The following is a 19665-nucleotide window of genomic DNA, read 5'->3' on the forward strand; positions in this document are numbered from 1 at the left end:
AAATGACTTTGCTAGAAATACACAATTGGCTTCAAAAGTCGGATGAGAGTCGTTCCCACAGAATAGAAAAAAAACATTGTGAGCTTAGTTTAAAGATTGAATCCATTTTTACATATACACTCCTGAAAATATCTGGATAATGTCAGGAGGACTGCTCCACATATTCTCCTGACCTAGCTTTTCACATATGCACCTCACAGGAACAATGTCAGTAAGAGCAAACGATCAGCTTTGAGTCTGATTGGACACACAGGTGCTGACAGGAAGTGACCAGAGGCAAAGCACAACATTGAGGGCAGTTCTTGAGAGCTCTAATCAGTATAGAAACCATCTTATAAGTCGTCGTTATCAAACAAAAACCATCGTCACAACCATCATCATCATCAATAATATGGAGACCATCATCATTAAGTTAGTAGGTGTTCATGAAAGAGCTGGGTCTTTAGCTTTTTCTTAAAGGTGCAGAGGGACTCTGCTATATGATGCCACAATGAGAATACTTGCTAGGAGCCTGGCAGGAGAAACTCCAGGTGAGGTACGAGCAAAACATTTGGCTGTTTGCGTTCACACATACAGCTCCTCCTGCAAACCAGGAGTTTTTCAGGAGTTTTAAGCGAGTGTGAAAGCCATATTAGAGAAACAATAGCCTCAATCAGAGTTTGAGACTAATGTTGAAGCAGACACTTTTTCAGCTCATTTGAGCCTCTTTGGGTGTCCCGCTGGTTACCATCTTCAGCTTTTGGATGTAGCAAGAAGAGAAAATGGGATACTTATTTCTTTTAACCTTTAGACTGACTTTGGACTTGCTAGACATCTTCTCCATGTAACAAGACTTGATACAAAGTGTGCAGTCTCTCCATACTAAGTCTTATTGAAATATAGATATGAAGATATGAAAGTCTGTGGCAAGCCGTTCAGGAAATTAATATATTGAATGAAACTTTGAACATATTGAATGGAAGTCCGTAGTGTTATTTCAGCTGACATCTCAGTAAGAGACTAAAAGATTCCCTAGAGATGGATGTACAAAGTGCGCTAAGCAATGTCTTGTTGAGCATTACTACTCCTAAGCAATAAAAGTGTTCCAATAATTGATGATCTTCAAGGTGACGCATTCTACATTCCACATTATTCATGTGATTTTGAGTACGAACAGCTGTCTCAAAAAAGTTTTGAAGTTCAACAAAGTATTTGGTATATTTCAGCTGATGTCATCTTGCAAAACCAGCATATTCAGCAGGGTGTCTTTTGGATGACAACAATGAAACTGGTGGATTTGGAGAATTTAAATCAATTCAATATATTCAAAGTTTCATTCAATATATTCAAAGTTTCATTCAATATATTCAAAGTTTCATTCAATATATTCAGACTTCATTCAATATACTAATTTCCTGAACGGCTTGCCATAAAAGTCCTATTTATATAATTATCTTATGCCTTCTGATTTCTTTTTACAATAGTAATGGAAGTAAAATAAACCATTTTGTGCTTAGTCATCTACTTCTTGATAACAGATCTGTTTTTTGATAGGCAGCCTTTACATTTTGTGACATCTTTAGCAGCTGGTTTTCCAATGATTCTTGTCTTTCCCACAGCGTACAGCAGCGTATTTTATTCATTGTTTACACAGCTGTTTAAGAGGAAATTCTTTAAAGAAGGACTTGACATGTTCCTTGAGATTTATCATGTCCCGCAGGACTCTGTCACCAAACCCTAAAGTTTACTGTCAGTCAGATAAAAAACAGGCAAAATCAAATGCCCCAGATATATCTGTGGACTTTAAAGGACGTGTTCCTGTGAAGTCGTCTGGAGCTGGATATACAAAATTAACAATTCATCAATTTGCAACTTCACCTTTAAGCTGACAATCTGCAGATTTGAGGTCAGTTTTCTTAGGGATGCAGACTTTACTAGACTTTCCTAAAATATTTTCTTAAAACTCATGGCAATTTCAATAGTGTGAAAAAGAAAGTAATGCTAATACAATACTACTTTATATGTATCATTCATGTAATTATTTTCTAAAGGTTTATTCGGAGGCTTTTAATGCCTTTATTTAGAGTGAGCCTGATGGCCTGAAGAAGATCCTTTGGGTAGAAACATTGGCCTTAATAAAGTTTCTCATTGGGAGCTGTTTTTTTAGAGATAGGACAGTGTACCTGCAGACCGTTGTATTAACATCTTACCTGCTATAGCCCTTTGTCAAACTTTAGCACATGATGCCATTAAACATCAGCTGCATTTCATAGTTGGTGTTATTGGATTCAAATACGAAAAAGTCAACGCTGCAGTCCTTCACTGAGGTTTTCACTTGCTGCTCTGTGCAAAAGACAGGTGTGGGTGCATCATGGTTACCGAAAGTAAGGATTAATTTGATTAAATCTCTGAGTGAGTGTGTGACTGGATGCCTGCATGTATCTTTTTTGGCTTGTTAAAGAACAGTAATATCAGAATTCCATCAAATACGGCCTTAAAGGCTTTATATGCAACTTATTTATCAATTAAAAGGCTTAATATGCGTTTTTCACACTTAAATGTAATAAAAATCAAGTATATCCTCTGAACATAACTCTGTGAGTCATGACTGTCTACAATGGGTGTAACACCCGAGTCACACCCAGCTACATTTCATAGTTGGTGTTATTGGATTCAAATACGACAGTGTCACTTTAAGAGGCGATGAACAACAGTTAACTGTTAAAGTCTTTAGATGCTATTTTTCACACTTGTAATAGAAATCAAGTATCTCCTCTGAAAATAACTTTTTTCAGAGTTTTCAGAGTCCTATCTTCAGTTTGTTTACATCGCCAGGACGGCCGGCTGACTCCTCCCTTCGTGTATAAAAGTTGTTTAATTGAGGGACTAGAGAAAAGAAGAATAACATACTGTACTCACTGCTTAACTGTGTTTCTAGATCACGCTCATTTCATGTAAATTGACATGCAGTGTGAAGATACGAGCATGATAAAGATCGCTAGCATTAGAGCATATAAAGCCTTTAAAGAAGTTTTTTTCTTTCTGTGGAAATAGTTGAGCGAAAGTTGTCTCAGCACATTCACTTTCATCAATGGTCCTCATGAGTTGCAGTGACAATGTACTACAGTACTTCATACAATGTAGTCTGAAGTACAAAGAACCATACACACAGTAAGAGAACTCTCAGATGTGTGTGTTAAAGTTTGTCTGCTGTGTCTCATTGTCCTGCTGGTCTCATCCCACATTTGATTCTTTTACTGCTCGTGGATTTTCCTGTATTACTTTAATGCTGTTGTTCTGTCTGCCAGATGTGTTTGTATGTTGGACCATGTGTATGGTTATTGAGGAATGCCAGGCGTTATAATGTGTCTGGGGCCTACACCAGGTGCAGTGCTCGTTGGTGCCTGTAATTTGGCAACAGCATTTCAGAACCTAATTGTCTTGGATGGGCTACACACACCTGGTTGTTTTCACCATGTGTACCTGCCCATGCTATGATATCTTGACCATATTCCAACATTTTTTTTACTAGCATTCTGAGGCAGTCATATCTCTCTCTCTGTCTCAGAAACTGGATAAGGATTGTTGAAAGCACAATGGAAAAGGTTGAAATGATAAGCTAAACTTATTATCAGGGGGATAGAAACGAGATTCCCAACGTTATAAAGAATAAACAGAGAAAATGTGTCTAAACTGAAATGAAGAAGCTATTTTCTAGAAGCCTTAATTTCTTCAAAAAGTATCCGAGTGCTTAACGTTTGAAACACACAGCATGGATTGAGTCCTGGTCGTTTCTAACACACATTACCAACAAAGCCACTTTAACTTTTTATACAACATTTGACAGTTAAAGCATTGACCAGATAAAGTAGGTAACAGTAGAGGCTCATATCAGTATACTCGATAATAATAAGTCCCCTGCTGTTACCTTGGCCTTGGATGTAGATTGGTAATTCACATTTCTGTTTGTCACGAGTACTGTGTAGACTTCTCAAATTTCTTCTAGGGTGAACGGATAACCAGTATCAATACCGTCAACGGTATTATAATAATGAAGTTTATTAATAAAGCACTTATCCAAACCAGCGTCACAAAGTGCTTTACAGAAAAAAGAAAAATCCCAACAGTCAAATACACAACAATAAAATCCTATTAAAAAAGCATGAAAAATAAAACAACAGTGCAGCAATCGTCCAATTAAAAGAGAAACAACCGAGACAAAGATTGGCTAAAGTTAACAGTAAAACAAATAAAACTCAAAACCTACCAGCAACAGTGGAGGTAACGTTACATACCTGTAGTGATTTGTGATAGATAACGGCTCAGATCGAGTGCACCAGTATTCTGCTTGTTTCGCACCGACAAACAGTAATCTCAAGCGCTAATTTATTAGCGTGTCAGAGCAGTTGTTTCCAATGAAAATGAATTATTCAGGTAAGCATTCAGGTAAACTTGAACGACTTGACTCTGAGTCACTTAAGCTGAATCAATATCCTCATTTCTTAAAAAAAAAAAGAGAGAGGGAAAGGAAAAAGCAGCAAAGAACTCTCAAAAAGTGGATTTTTTTCCCTTGTTTTTCTTTTATAAACAAACAAAAATAACTGAATCAGCTGTCTTTACTGTTAGTATGGAAGGATTAAATAAACGCAGACATCACATTTTGACAGTCAAGTATTTAAGTCTTCCTCAAGATATTTGCTCAAGAAATATATCGAAGGACTAACTGTAATTGTATCTTTTATAAATACACACACCTGAATAATACAACATGAACATAACATAACCCTGCATCTCTTTAAAGAAGCCACACTCAAGACAAATCTAAAGGTGGAATAATGGGACTATATTAATAGTTTTTTTTTTTTTATGTAACCACTTTACTCGAGTCCTAGTATGCCCTGCTGCTGCCTGCTGTAATATTCTCAATGTGATGACCATGCAGGCATTTCTGGAGGTGACTGTACTAAACTGCAGCCACTATTTGGCTGCCAGGTAAGAGAGACCAAATCCTGAGGGAACAGGGCCGCACACAGAATCACAGTGAGAATTTGTCAAGACCACGTCCTCAGTTCCCGTTGATAAAAACCAGGGTTGTTGAAATCTTTATCAAGGCCAGCTTGAACATTTTTCTCAAATAATGCACATATAAATACAGGAAAGAGGTTTCTATAGGAAGCGCTAGCTCTGACCTTGGCGCAAGAAAGTAAAGGTAAATGTGAAAATAACGAGATAAAGCTGAAAAATGCAGAGGTTTGCAGGACAATGTTCACAAAGCTAGGAAGCTTTTAGCAACAAAAAAAAGAAGTTACCGGTTATTCAGAACGAGAAAAAAAAAGTCTTATCAGCCTAAAACAATTTGTGGCATTTAACACAGATGTCAAAACACGAACGGGAAAGAATAAAGAAGTCTCACAAAAGATGGATGCCTGAGGTGTTAAGTCCCAGAACCCAGCTGCTTCTGCAGGAGAACACACAGTCCGTCTCCATTCAGCTCACTGCATGGCAAAAGTGTGCACATTCGCTCAAATAAAACACCGACCATAGGGCTTGTTCCTCATGAAATATTGAGTCAACAAGAGTGGAGTAGTTCTTCATCTAAAAATATCAGGAAGTTTTTCTTTAATATTGACCTTGCAGTCGTTCAAGCAGCTACAAACCGATACATCACGGAGAGGATATGAAAAAAGCACCAGGACGAGGTCTTAAAAGGCATTTTTTTGACAAACATATGGAAGTACTACCGTGTGATAAAGAGACTTTTTTTTAGACTTTTGGATTTGTATGTCAAATTCCAGGTTAGGTCTCACAGGATTATATAAACTGAACATGAAATGGATGCACATGTCACGCCGCTGTTCATCTCCTTACACTGGCTCCCAGTTACTGCTCGCATTAAATTTAAAAACTCTGCTGCTCGCTTACAAAACAGCGACAAAAACGTCTCCTCCTTACTTTAACTCTCTGATCCAGGTATACACTCCCTCCTGCCCGCTACGCTCTGCCAATGAAAGGCGTCTGATCCAACCTTCACAACAGGGTCCTAATACGCTGACTAGACTCTTCTCCTCTGTCGCCCCCCGGTGGTGGAATGATCTTCCAAACTCCATTGGATCTGCAGAGTCCCTCTGCACCTTTAAGAAAAAGCTAAAGACCCAGCTCTTTCATGAATACCTACTAACTTAATGATGATGGTCTCCATATTATTGATGATGATGATGGTAATGACGATGGTTTTTGTTTGATAACGACGACTTATAAGATGGTTTCTATACTGATTAGAGCTCTCAAGAACTGCCCTCAATGTTGTGCTTTGCCTCTGGTCACTTCCTGTCAGCACCTGTGTGTCCAATCAGACTCAAAGCTGATCGTTTGCTCTTACTGACATTGTTCCCTTTTTTGATGTACGTCGCTTTGGATAAAAGCGTCTGCTAAGTGAACTGTAGAATTGTAGAAATGAAGAATGAATTGTAGAAAAAGTGAGAAAAACAGCCCTTTTCTCAGATTGTTCAGTACTACATGAGGGAGACAATATTAGAAACAAGCTGTAGTTTGGAAAAGGTGTGGGTGTAGGGTGGGCATATGCACCTTCACTACAGGGTCCTCGAGTTATTTATGAAATAGAGTTAGACTGGAGTGTTTTTGGGTTACCACAGCCAAATTGTGCTCCAACTTAAATCCCAAAGCGGCCTTTACAAAGACAGTTGAGATGCTTGAAAAGAAGAAACTTTCTCATTAAACATAATCAAGCAAGTCAGTGGGAGAAGCTGGGGTGTCAGTGTCATTGTCCTGCATGAAAAGTTGAGCCTGGCTTCATTTTGAAAGTCTAGTTAGCGTAACACAGTTTGTTCAAAGTGGAACTTTTATACTCTGCCTCTGTGTTGTGTGTAAAGGCAGAACTGGCTCAGCTGTCCCCACTACTGAGGGATAGTAACAGAGTTGTCGTGACAGCGGATCCCCCTTGCGGCACCTCTAGAGGTGGGGAAAAAAAATCAAATTCATGTAAAAAAAGAGATTCTTCTCTTCTAAGATTTTAAATCGATTCATAACTTCATAAATTTTGACTCCATGGATCAATCTACGCTGTTAATCCATCAGTGTATATTCATATTTGTAAATATTGTTTATATTTTCAATTACCTGCGCTTGAACATAGCTTATTACTTATACAACTTTATTATTGCTTTCACTTGATACTTATGCTTATTATATTGTTATACTATTTTTATTTTATTTTATATTGTGAACTTATCTGTACTTCCTACTGATTTTTGGTGTTATGAGCAACTACAGCAAAGAAATTTACCCCTGGGATTAATGAAGTATTTCTGATTCTGATTCTGAATGAACCCAGAATTGTGGGATAAATAAAGGATTATCTTATCTTATCTTATCTTAATCGTTTTGAATCAAAAATCGATTCTGAATCGAATCGTGTAGAAATTCTGTGTAAAAAAGGGCCTTTGAGTGGTGCTGGATGGACCGCTCTGAGTGGTGCTGGATGGACCGCTCTGAGTGGTGCTGGATGGACCGCTCTGAGTGGTGCTGGATGGACCGCTCAAATAAATACATGAGCTATACATCCAGTTTATTTTGTAGCATCAAGAATGCATATTGAGTCTTGATCACTTGGAAGTATCAGAAAAAAAAAACTGTTTCATAATCTCGGCTTTTTGATTTGTTGAATACAAGTATCATAGCTTGTTCAATCAGCCCACTGAATGGATGCTGATCAGCTTCACATGGTGTACATGCTGTTACATCGCTCAGTTGAAGCCTACATTTCTCTGCAACCAGCTGTTCTGTTCTTTTTCTCGGAGGGACTCGACACAAGCACAAAGCCCAATCAGTTGTCTCTGGGTTGTTCATCCGGCGCGTCAGATGAAATTTTCATAAAGCCGACACTTCTTAACTTCTCCACATTGTGCCAGAGGGCGACTTTTGAGCTTTCGTAACATGTAAAGAGGAGGTAAGACAAGCTGCGGGGATGTTCTATTCACATTAAAAGGTCAGTCAGACGCCTTTTAGAGTTTGAGTCTTTATATGGGAGTTTGAGAATGATCAAAGAGGATACAGTCAGGAGGAAACTTTGACAGAAAAAACTCTTCAGCCTGCCCGCGGCACGCTCTGAACAGGTATAAAGTTTTTGCAAAGTGTAACCTTAACTCAAGCTGTCTGAACTAAATTTAACCTGGGAGTGAACATATTGACAATGAAGACATTCTGTCCACTTCATGCTGCGTTCAGGTGATCAGGTTTCCTATTTTTTGGGGAGGATGAGTAGATGTTGTACGCACTGAGAATCCAACATAGATCCTAAAGCTAGACGACGAGGAGCAAGCAAGTGTTTAATCTCAACACCTGAACTGTGACGCTAGAGACGGAAATCACACAGACAGAAACTAACCGTCTTATAAACACCCTTCTTGCACACTTTGTGTAACCTAGAGCGATTTTTAAAGTCTGTATGCCTCAGACTTTATAAGCTGCCTTTCAAAAGGCACCTTTCTAATTACTGCAGATGATCCAAAACGCAGCAGTGCCACGGGGTCTTCAACCTACCCAAAAAGAGCACGTCATCATCATCAACCTCTATTTAAGTTCTCGGAGAGATCACTGAGGGCGACCCTCATTTACAACGATGCCGAGAAAACGGGCATAAATGACAAACAACGAGAAAGGAGATAAAGCCACTGCAGCAAATACAATCAATAAAAGAGCAATAAAATATATACACTAAAATAATTTAAAAGCGTGAAGTTACTACAGTGATAAGTCAGCAATTAAAATCAAATAAAACAGTTACAGTCAGGTACTATGTGGAAACAGTAAGGTTCTTCTTCTTCTTCTTCGTCCTTATCTGTCTGTTTTGTAAATTGCTTTGGACTGGTTTTCATGGGGAGAACAGAGAAAGGGTTTAAGCTGTGTTAACTGGATTGTCCGATAGTCTTAAACGCACCATCCCTGAGGTGCGCACAGCGCGATTGCTGTGTCGCTGTTAAAAGACGTAATAAGACTCTTCAGGTCGCAGAGGACGCCGACTTGGAAGCTGCCGGACTTGACAGCCGACCCTCACCCATGAACTTTTTTTTTGACACCAGCTGTATCTTATGTGATCCGACTACAACAAAAAAACCTGAACTCATAGACGAAGCCTGGGCTCGTCGCTCATCGCAAAGCCGTTCGGTGCGATCCGGGAACCCAGCAGACCGGCTTGTAGGTGAGCTGACCTCGCCTTGTGTTTTCCCTGCGGTGAGAACCAGTCCATTCTGTCCCTGTCATCTCTTGACCGCTCTGTCACACTTCAGGTTAGGGCTAGCGTTTTCTTGTATGTATATGTGTAGCCGGAGCTAGCTCGTAACAACATGACACTCCACTGCCTCCCAGTTACTGCTCAAATCAGATTTAAAACTCTGCTGCTTGCTTACAAAACAGTGACAAAAACAGCTCCTTCTTACCTTAACTCTTTTATCCAGGTCTACACTCCCTCCCACTACGCTCTGCCAATGAAAGGGTTCTGATCCAACTCTTCACATCAGGTCCTTAAGTCCTTAACTAGACTCTTCTCCGTCTACTCCGTCGCCCCCCGGTGGTGGAACGTACTATCAAACTCCATTAAATCTGGAAAGTTACTTTGCACCTTTAAGAAAAAGCTAAAGACCCAGCTCTTTCATGAATACCTACTAACTTAATGATGATGGTCTCCATATTATTGATGATGACGATGGTTTTTGTTTGATAACGACGACTTATAAGATGGTTTCTATACTGATTAGAGCTCTCAAGAACTGCCCTCAATGTTGTGCTTTGCCTCTGGTCACTTCCTGTCAGCACCTGTGTGTCCAATCAGACTCAAAGCTGATTGTTTGCTCTTACTGACATTGTTCCCTTTTTTCTAGATCCTTGCTTGTGTTGTTCTTACTCTCTGATGTACGTCGCTTTGGAGGAAAGCATCTGATAAGTGAATTGTAGAAATGAAGAATGAATTTATTTATTCATTAAAGTTACTTTGCACCTTTAAGAAAAAGCTAAAGACCCAGCTCTTTAATGACACCTACCGCACTTAATGATTTTGATGATGATGGTTTTGTTTGATCATGACATTATTTAGGATGGTTTTAATGCTTATTAGAACTCTCAACAACAGCTGTCGATGTTGTGCTTTAATTGCCTCTGGTCACTTCCTGTCAGCACCTGTGTGTCCAATCAGACTCAAAGCTGATCGTTTGCTCTTACTGACGTTGTTTCCTTCTTTTTAGATCCTTGCATGTGTTTTACGTATTCTCTGATGTACATCGCCTTGGATAAAAGCGTCTGCTAAGCAAAGAATTAAAGGATTGTAGAAAAAAATGTCTTGACTGCTATTATATCCTATAAATACTTTCACAAGTGGATTTCAAGTTAGATGTCATTAATGACTCATTTCTAGGTATTTGATTTAGCGAACACTGCCTTATCAAATGCACATCTATTTACTTTCTTCTAACATGTTGGTTTATAGAATTTGTGATTGCAGATCAGACATGAAAAATGAGACGGGAGCAAAAACGTATTAAAAAAGGGAACATCTGAAGGGAGAAAATTAAGCTCAAAGCAGAAGCAGATGCACGGACTAAATGAACCACGTCTCTCTCTCACTCTCTCTCTCCTCACTTAATGAACCCCCCCCCCCCCCTCTATGCCGCTTCCCCGCTTTAGCCTCAGGAGGCAATGAGGTTATTACTGTGTAGGACATCAGACTTCGCCCTGCGTAATTACACTGCCAGCGTCCGAGCTCTCTCGAAGGGTCCATTGCACTTCATCACATCTTGAAAGCCCAAATTGCTGCTGTTAAGAATAGATGGTAGACTGAACGGCTCGCTACCTGGGCCCATAAGAACGAGGGAGTGGAGACACACACAACTTTCGCATGTGTTTCACAGATAGATAGATAGATAGATAGATACTTTACTGATCCCGAGGGAAATTCAAAGCATCCAGTAGCAGGTTACAAAGACATGACATGAAACATTTTTCACAAATTAACCACAAAACCGACGCCCCCCCCCCCCCCTCCCATACATATATATCAACCCGAAAAAAAGATTGAAAGAATCCCCCTAGATGAAACAAACTTAAACTGTGCAATTAAAAATAGACTTATACAAGAAATGTACATAACCCGTGCAGGGAGAAAAATATATGTGAAATTAAAACAAGAATCTAAAAACAGTTGAGGGAGAAAATCTGTAATTAGACCTGAATATAAATTTTTTTTTTAAAAGTGTTGACCTTCTGTTGTGTTGTTTATATATGTACAGTAATGTTTAAGAAGAAAAATCATAAAATAACATTGAATAATAATTGTAATTTAATTATTTATTATTCAATTATTATTATTAAATTATTATTTAATAATAATAATAATAATAATTTAATTGACATTAAATAACAGGCAGTGCAAACATTAAATTAAAGGTGAGATTTAAATAATTGTGAGGTTAGCATTAAAGTGTCCAACTAGAGGCTGACTCTTGGGACAGCTGTGCAGATGGGAAATGGAAAAAGGGAAGATTCATATCTGCAGCTCTAATTCTGTACACTTTATTATAGGAGGAGGAGACAGGAGAATAAAAAAAAAATCTTTCTCCAGATTTACTATCTTTGATTTTTCTCACATGGAAGATTTATGACATTTTTACTTCCGCAGCTAATGCTCACAATCCAGGGGTTAAAGCCTCCCTTTATATCTTGCCAAACCCCTAATCCTACCTCTGCTCCAGCATGATGACATAATGAAAGGCTTCCTCCTCCCTTCACTTCCAGTTCCAGCACTCACCTTCTCTCCTCTCTCCCCCCTCCACACATCTGCCTTATTCTGTGACCTACATTCATCTCTGCATGCAGATGTATGTGCACACACACGGCTCCACTGACTGTCTGTGTCTATCTGTGTTTGCTCTAAAGTCACTCATCTTATCGTTTTTCGCCCTTAACCCACGAGGAGAAGAGAATAAATATTACATTCGTTTCTGTATCTCAGCCCCGTGAGAGCAAAAAATGGGGTATGCGTGTAGTTGCCGTGTTTAGCTCGGTTCTGTCTGCGAGTCCGTGCGCGTGTACGTGTGTGGAAATGTGACTTAGTACCAGCAGCAGATCAGCCGACTTCCTCACTACTGGCACCTAGCATGTGGAGCTTGTGCACACACTGCAGGCGATACAGCTCATTCCAGCCATCCCACTGCCTGCCAATCACAGACACACACACACAGGGAGAATGTAAATGCATGACTTCACACACACGCATACAGCTATAAGTACTGATCTGATATGAAATCTGATGAACTGCACAAAGTACAGATGTAAAAACAATGACAAAGAAGTTTACATTTCTGTTCCTTTTTGTGTAACTAGAGGCTCGATGGAGACACAGAACATGCAGCTTATGTTTTTTTTAAATAGCTGGGCATATCTGGTTCTGCAAGACTACAAATTCACCTGCAGGAACATGAATGTAATGCAAGACAATGTGTTACCCTCATACGGGATTATGCAGCTGCTTTCAACACCAGGCTAGCCTAGATTCAAGATTCAAGAAACTTTACTGTCCATCACATTGTGACAGAAAATTACCTTTTGTTGAGGCTCAACATGAAAACATACAAACATTCACACTAACACTCACATTAGGTCATAAATAGCTAAAAGTACACTAAATAGGTAAAACCACATATGCACAGCATTTAAAAAACATTGCTTATCTAGCCTTGTTTAAAATGCGTATTGCAGTGGGAATAAAAGAGTTTCTGTAAGTTTTCTAGGAAACAAGCCAAAAGCAATAAAGTGAGGCTTTTCCCCCCCAACTCTCATCAGTCAGTTTATTTATTCATAGATGATCAATAAATGATCAAAAAGGAAACAGAAGGGTTTTTTTTTGTTTTTACTAATATTGTATTATTTCATTACAGTTTATTGGAGGTATTATTTCTAGTTTTTCAATTACACATGGCAAACATTTACTGTTACTGCCTAACATTTTTTTTTTGTACTTTATTTTTCCAAAAGTAAAACACCAAAATGAAAAGACATACGTAAAGCATACTATAAAAACAAAAACAAAACAATCAAACAAACCAGTAACATCAAAACACCAGTCCAAATTCATATGTCATGGGTATGTAAACCATCCCACTTAAAAAAAATAATAACACTAGTATATAAACAAACAAACAAACACACAAGACAAAACAAAAACCCTGCTGCCCATAGTTCGACCTCCGGTTCCACAACTGGGACCGATAACTTGAGATTAAGTTCAAGTAGATCCAGTATGAAGCAAGGAAGTAAAAATTCATATTAGATAAACAGTCAAATGAAATGTCTTAGACATAATACATGATTCATTCATACATAAATCATTGTGAAAGCATATTTAGAAATACAAGAAATACTAGTGATAGAAAAGTAACTGATAGTCGACTGTTTACAAAACATAGCAACGACTGCCGAACATTGTCTTCCAACATGTGAAACTTTACTGACTGCATGGTCTGCTATGACACTGAACTTATCTTTGGGCACTGCTGGTCCGACAAAAATAAGAGTGCCGACATGACATTTTTTTATTCAAGACTATTATTTTTAGTCAAATCGCTCAGGCCTGCTGGTGACAGTCAAAAAGAGAAGTGCAGTGCCAGAAACTGCTGGTGGAATACACACAATACTCAAATGAAATGCTATTAGACTGGTAAAAAATTCTAGTAATAACATAAGATAGTCACTGGATATGCTAATATCGGCCAATATTATCGGCTGGCCTATGACTGCATTCATTACAATCCAAAGAGCACCTCATACTAACACCGTTTTTAGGTCCAGTGAGCCCTCCTGTCCATTTTGTTTTTTGGTTTCTACAATATTAAAATGGGTTTAAAGGCCATTTTGTATACACATATTGAAGGAAAATCCAAAACATACTCCTACATAAGAGCCTTGAGGGAAATATGTGGCCCAGATGGGCTTCTAAATCCTCTCCCCTCTGTATACCATGCATAGAGCCACTCAACTGCTACAAGGAAGTAATGAAACTTTTACTGAAAACAGCAAAGACAGTAACACCAAAACAATAAATGAAAGACACTAAAACAGGGAATACAGGGAAAACAATTTGGGAGATAGCTCTTTGTGGTCATAGCACTTTAATAAAGTGAGCCCTTGCTGATGCTTTGTTCATACTAAAAAGTTGTGACCGCAGCTTTTAGTTTGTTTCAAATCCTTGAAGTGCAGAGTTAGGTGTGTCTGTTAGTCACTGGTTCACCTCAAACTGTCTGAAGAAGAACTGTTCATCAGCTATTTCTGTCAGTTTCTCACTTGGTTCACTGAATCTTTGGTAAAAAAAAAAAAAAGAAGGAAAAACACATTTGTCATGTCTTCACTCAAAAGGTCTGTCTCCTCTCTGTCCAAGAGACAAAAACATAAAAAATCATTTCTAAAAAAAAAAAAAAAAGAAAAGTTCACTCCCCTGTCTTCTATTTGAGAAATTGGCCAAAGACAAGAAAAAAAGTTTGACTTCCTTCATCCCGACTCTCTTGGTTGGCTTCAGAATCGGACTCTTGAGGGATGGATTTATAGCTGCCGCGATGCCGGGTCCAGCAAGGTCAGAGCAGAAAGTACAAACTCCATTAAAAGGCTGATCCCGCCGAGGCAGATTAAGTCTGTCCTGTCCCCTGCTATCCTCCTTCAGCCACAGCAACCGATTATATCTGCAAAAAAAAATGTCTATTTTTGCAAAAAGAGTGCTTAGACACTCATTAATCTCGCTCCGGAGAGGCTACTACTACACCCAATAATCTCTGAGAGGTGCAGGGAGGCGGAAGTGTCTCGCACACACCTGTCACAGTCCATCTGCTGCAGGAAATTCACACCTGATCCAGAGCGCGGAGAGGAAACAACAGGGTCTACATGCTGCAAAAATTGGAGGCTCCATACAGCAGAGTAGTACTAGCGCAGACATTCATACCATAACACCGAGGCGACACCTGGACAAGGACACTGCACCACCAATTAGCCCCGCCTTCTATTGGAGCACCATGTGAAGTGTTCATGCACCTTGTAATTACCAGAGCAAAAGGACATGTTTCCATTTTTAAAAAAGCAGCATCATTGGCACGGCCCTTGAGAGGAAAATCAAGCCTCTGATTCATTCTGAGTGAGTAAGGGACGGGGAGAAAGTCATCAGCCATCAGACGACCACTGAGCGTCTGAACTTCACATTTAACGCTCCTCAGATGTCAAAGTCGCCAGGAAAAGAATGACGTCAATGTTTAGCTTTTAAAAAGTATAACCTCCACTGAAAGAAGAAAAGGACGCGTGGTGGAAACTTGCCAGCCGGGGGAAGAGTTGAATCATCCTGACCTTCTGAGCACATCCTATTCTGATAAATCATACAGCGGCCCAGCGGTTCTTGATGACAGGCTTTCACGGTGCACAGAGCCCCGGCTAGAATACAACCTGCCAACAGCAAGGTCCTGTGAAGGAAATGCAGCTCTATACACCTCACATTACGGCCCATAAATACAGCTGGGAGCCACAGAAGGCAGGCGTTTGATGTGAGGAAGTAGGGGAAAGTCCTCTTAAAGCTCATTTCACTGTCGGTTAGACTTCTCGCGGAGGCTGAATGAACATAATGTGTGCTTGTAACTTCTCGTGTGTGACTTGTTGGCCTCACGCACCTTCAGTGACCCTGACTCAGCTTGTTTCTGGAATTGGATTGAAACGAAAGTTTTACCATTTTTAGCCGAGCCGAGCTTAGGACAAACTGCAGGAGGCAGTTAAAGTCTTTATATGTGATTTTTCACACTTCAATCAATCAAGTATATCCTCTGAAAATAACTCTGTGAGTCATGACTGTCTACAATGGGTGTAACACCCGAGTCCCACTGTCTGTGATGTTTTCAGAGTCCTATCTTCACTTTGTTTACATCGTCAGGACGGCCGGCTGACTCCTCCCCTCGTGTATAAAAGTTGTTTAATTGAGGGACTAGAGAAAAGAAGAATAACATACTGTACTGACTGCTTAACTGTGTTTCTAGATCACGCTCATTTCAGGTAAATTTACATGCAGTGTGAAGATACGAGCATAATAAAGATCGCTAGCATTAGCGTGCTAACACAACAATGCAGCGCCAGTTGTTTTGGTTTCATGCTGGTGCTCAAGGGCGACATCTGCTGGATCAAAAAAATCACATATAAAGCCTTTAAGTAAAATAAGAGTTACATTTCTGAAGTAAGAGCCAATCTTCCAACACATGCTAATACTTCAAGGAGAGATGCTGACGTTGATTGGTCCACATCAGAGTTTCACACTCTCTGGCTGTTGTTGTATTTGTGGGTGGAGGGGGAATCATGTTTGACTGAGAACAAGCCCACTTAATCTACAGCACCAGAGCCATTTTCAGACAGCTTAACCTCTCCATAATCTGTCTGAACTCCTGGGCACTTACTTCTAAACACAGCCCGAGATTAGCAGCCTATGAGAGATTTATAGCACAACTATGAAAGCGACGCCCAAATAAGCCGCTCAAACATCCAGTGTCGCTTTAAAGACGACTCAACATGAGAAGTATACGTCAACATGTGGGACCCGAGACTTAAACGGCTCCTCTCAGGAAGTTTACAATCTGGTGGAGATGGTTAATAATGCCTGGGCGACCATGTGTTCCTCCTGGAGAGTCCTGACCTCGGAGCGCACACACACACACACACACACACACACACTTCAGACGGTGAGGGGAGTGAGCGGCACAGCTGGTTCTTGATGACTCCAGCGCGCTCACTTTGAAGGGCTGAGCTCAGATAACTGCTGCTCTAGCCGGTTAACGGGCATCTGAAATTACACCTCCATCTTCCTAGACCGCCCTGCCCATGCGGTCCCTCCGTTCCGTCTCTGTGCGCTGTATATCCACCATCATGTACTGTCTGCAAATGGAAACTCGAGCATCAGCTGACAGGAAAAAACGATGAGAATTTTTGTGTTAACTAAAAAGAAGCTCGTATGTTGACCTGAAAAAGTTTAGCCTTGCCATTTCCAGGGACGCTGAGAGACGCTGAGCCACGACTTTTTATGACAAAGACTCATCTTTTTTTTTCTTCTGTTAAGTGGCAATAAAATCATGACCTTGATTTATACAGGCCTTTTGAAACTGAAACCAATACTATATTATGAGAAAAACAATCCCTGACCACCCAAATGGCAGCCAATACTGGGAATTTTCTGACCAGTAATGATGAATATAGTTGTTTTGTACCATAAGTTGCAAAAACACAGCTACAAAAAAGATACTCAGAAGGCTTTGTTCTTTTAAAAAAATAATTTTTTAAAGTCTTTATATGTGATTTTTCACACTTAAATGTAATATAAATCAACCCCCCTCTGGTTAACAATCAGGCTGCTTCGTATCGTGTATAGTTTTTTCTTGCATTTCCTGGTGAATTCAGCTGCTCAGAGCTCGTTAAAAGCTTTGTGGTGAAGAGCTTTGTCTTAATGCATTTTGTTTCTGTTATATGTCTACACACTGACAGCGTTCTGTACATCGTCCTAGATAACATTGTCCCAGATAGAGAACACACGTTTCAGAGAAAATAAAATGCACATGAGCGATGTAATCAAACATTGTGGTCACAGTGGAGTTTCACTTGCTGCAAAAGACTGCTGCAAACTCTGTGCAAAAGACAGGTGTGGGTGCATCGTGTTTACCGAAAATAAGGATTAATTTGATTAAATCTCTGAGTGAGTGTGTGACTGGATGCCTGCATGTATCTTTTTTGGCTTGTTAAAGAATTGTAATATCAGAATTCCATCAAATACGGCCTTAAAGGCTTTATATGCAACTTATTTATCAATTAAAGGCTTAATATGTGATTTTTCACACTTAAATATAATAGAAATCAAGTATATCCTCTGAAAATAACTCTGTGAGTCATGACTGTCTACAATGGGTGTAACACCCGAGTCCCACTGTCTGTGATGTTTTCAGAGTCCTATCTTCACTTTGTTTACATCGCCAGGACGGCCGGCTGACTCCTCCCCTCGTGTATAAAAGTTGTTTAATTGAGGGACTAGAGAAAAGAAGAATAACATACTGTACTCACTGCTTAACTGTGTTTCTAGATCACGCTCATTTCAGGTAAATTTACATGCAGTGTGAAGATACGAGCATAATAAAGATCGCTAGCATTAGCATGCTAACACAACAATGCAGCGCGAGTTGTTTTGGTTTCATGCTGGTGCTCAAGGGCGACATCTGCTGGATCAAAAAATCACATAAAGACTTTAAAGAACATGTTAATTACAAAAACTATTTCAAAATCCCCCTAAGCACTTCTGCGGTAAACGTTTCAGAGCAGGTTTCCAAATTGGTGCATATCAGAAAACGTATACTGATAGATATATCTGCTGTATATTAAATCAATCTGGCCCAATTAAAATCTGTCAACTGACTTTAACTCCAAATAAATGATAATGCAACCGTTCCTTACAAGTTCACCAAATCAACTTCACAAGGTGGCTGTGAGTCGGTGTGGTCTCGACTTGTGTCGTATCAAATTGATCATTTCCAACCTCGTGCTAATGATTTGGACGACAACATCTTACTGTTCAATCATTGAGGCTGAACAGAGAAGCTTCCAAGCTGTAATGGTGGCGTATGAAAAAAATGTGCGTCACTCTGCCGCTGGTGAAAAATGATCGACCGCCACAGATTCCTTCTTTCAGAGACGGAGAGTCTGCATCTCTTTAAAACTGCATACCGTTAAGAAATGTGTCCTTGATGCTTAACTACCGCCTCATCTGTCCAGGGACTCGATAAACACTAACACATTATCACAATGATCTGTGGAAAAAGCATTTTTCATAAAGTTCCAAAAGTCATCAAAGCCAGAGAAATTCTTCATTTTATCGTTGTAACGGCCCGTGTCTCGTCGTGAAGCTGCCATAACAGACCCGGAAACACCGGGTGTTACTTTAAAGACCGCTGCATAAGGAAGTAAGAGCTGCTACTGAAACCTGCCGTGCTGTTGCTGCATGTGCTACTTTGATAAAAACGTCATGTAAATTATACCTGAATACACCATGGGTAAACATATTCTCTCCCTCAGGTCCGTTTCGCTTGTTCGGTCAACTCCGGAATTGTTTTTTTTTTATTTTTTTAAATCGGGGATGTGTGGGAGCGGGGAATCACGGGAGTTACAACCCAATAACAACGGCATCTTTTGTTATTGGGTTGTTACAGGGGTAGAGCCCCCTGGTGGCGAAATATACATTCTGCGTGTTTAAGTGAGGAAAGGGTGTGTGTACAGAGTCAGAAGGATTCTCCAACAAACAGTGACTGTTTCTGAGCACACATGGTAAATGGACTTGTGCTTATAGCGCTTTTCTAGTCTTCAGTCTTCAAAGCGCTTTTACACTGCATGTCACACCTACACATTCACACACTGATGGTAGTGATCACTTTGTAGTATCATCAGAAGTGACTAATGCCATTCATACACCGCAACCGAAGCAGCGGGAGCAATTCAGGGTTAAATGTCTAAACACATCGGACATGTTACCCAGCTGGGGATCCAACCCTCGACCTTCCGGTTGAGAGGCTACAAGATGAACTCCATCATCTCCACAATACTATCAGACAATTACCTGCTGCGTTCATGGAT

At 39.8% G+C, this 19665-nt stretch overlaps 1 protein-coding gene across 2 annotated transcripts in view; it reads right to left on the minus strand.

The window, feature by feature from the left end:
• The window catches only part of st6gal2a (ST6 beta-galactosamide alpha-2,6-sialyltranferase 2a), a 65521-nt gene that overhangs the window by 42915 nt on the left and 2941 nt on the right, over positions 1–19665 (minus strand). Inside the window, exon 1 of one of the 2 annotated variants that reach the window (XM_061053353.1) lies at positions 4247–4369. The exons of the other annotated variant lie outside the window; for it this stretch is intronic. The gene's annotated coding sequence lies outside the window, so the exon portion shown is untranslated. Of the gene's footprint in view, positions 1–4246; positions 4370–19665 lie in introns of those variants that run through there. 2 annotated transcript variants of the gene reach the window in all.

The sequence above is a fragment of the Labrus mixtus genome, chromosome 13 (assembly GCF_963584025.1).
Source record: "Labrus mixtus chromosome 13, fLabMix1.1, whole genome shotgun sequence".
NCBI classification, from domain to species: Eukaryota; Metazoa; Chordata; class Actinopteri; order Labriformes; family Labridae; genus Labrus; species Labrus mixtus.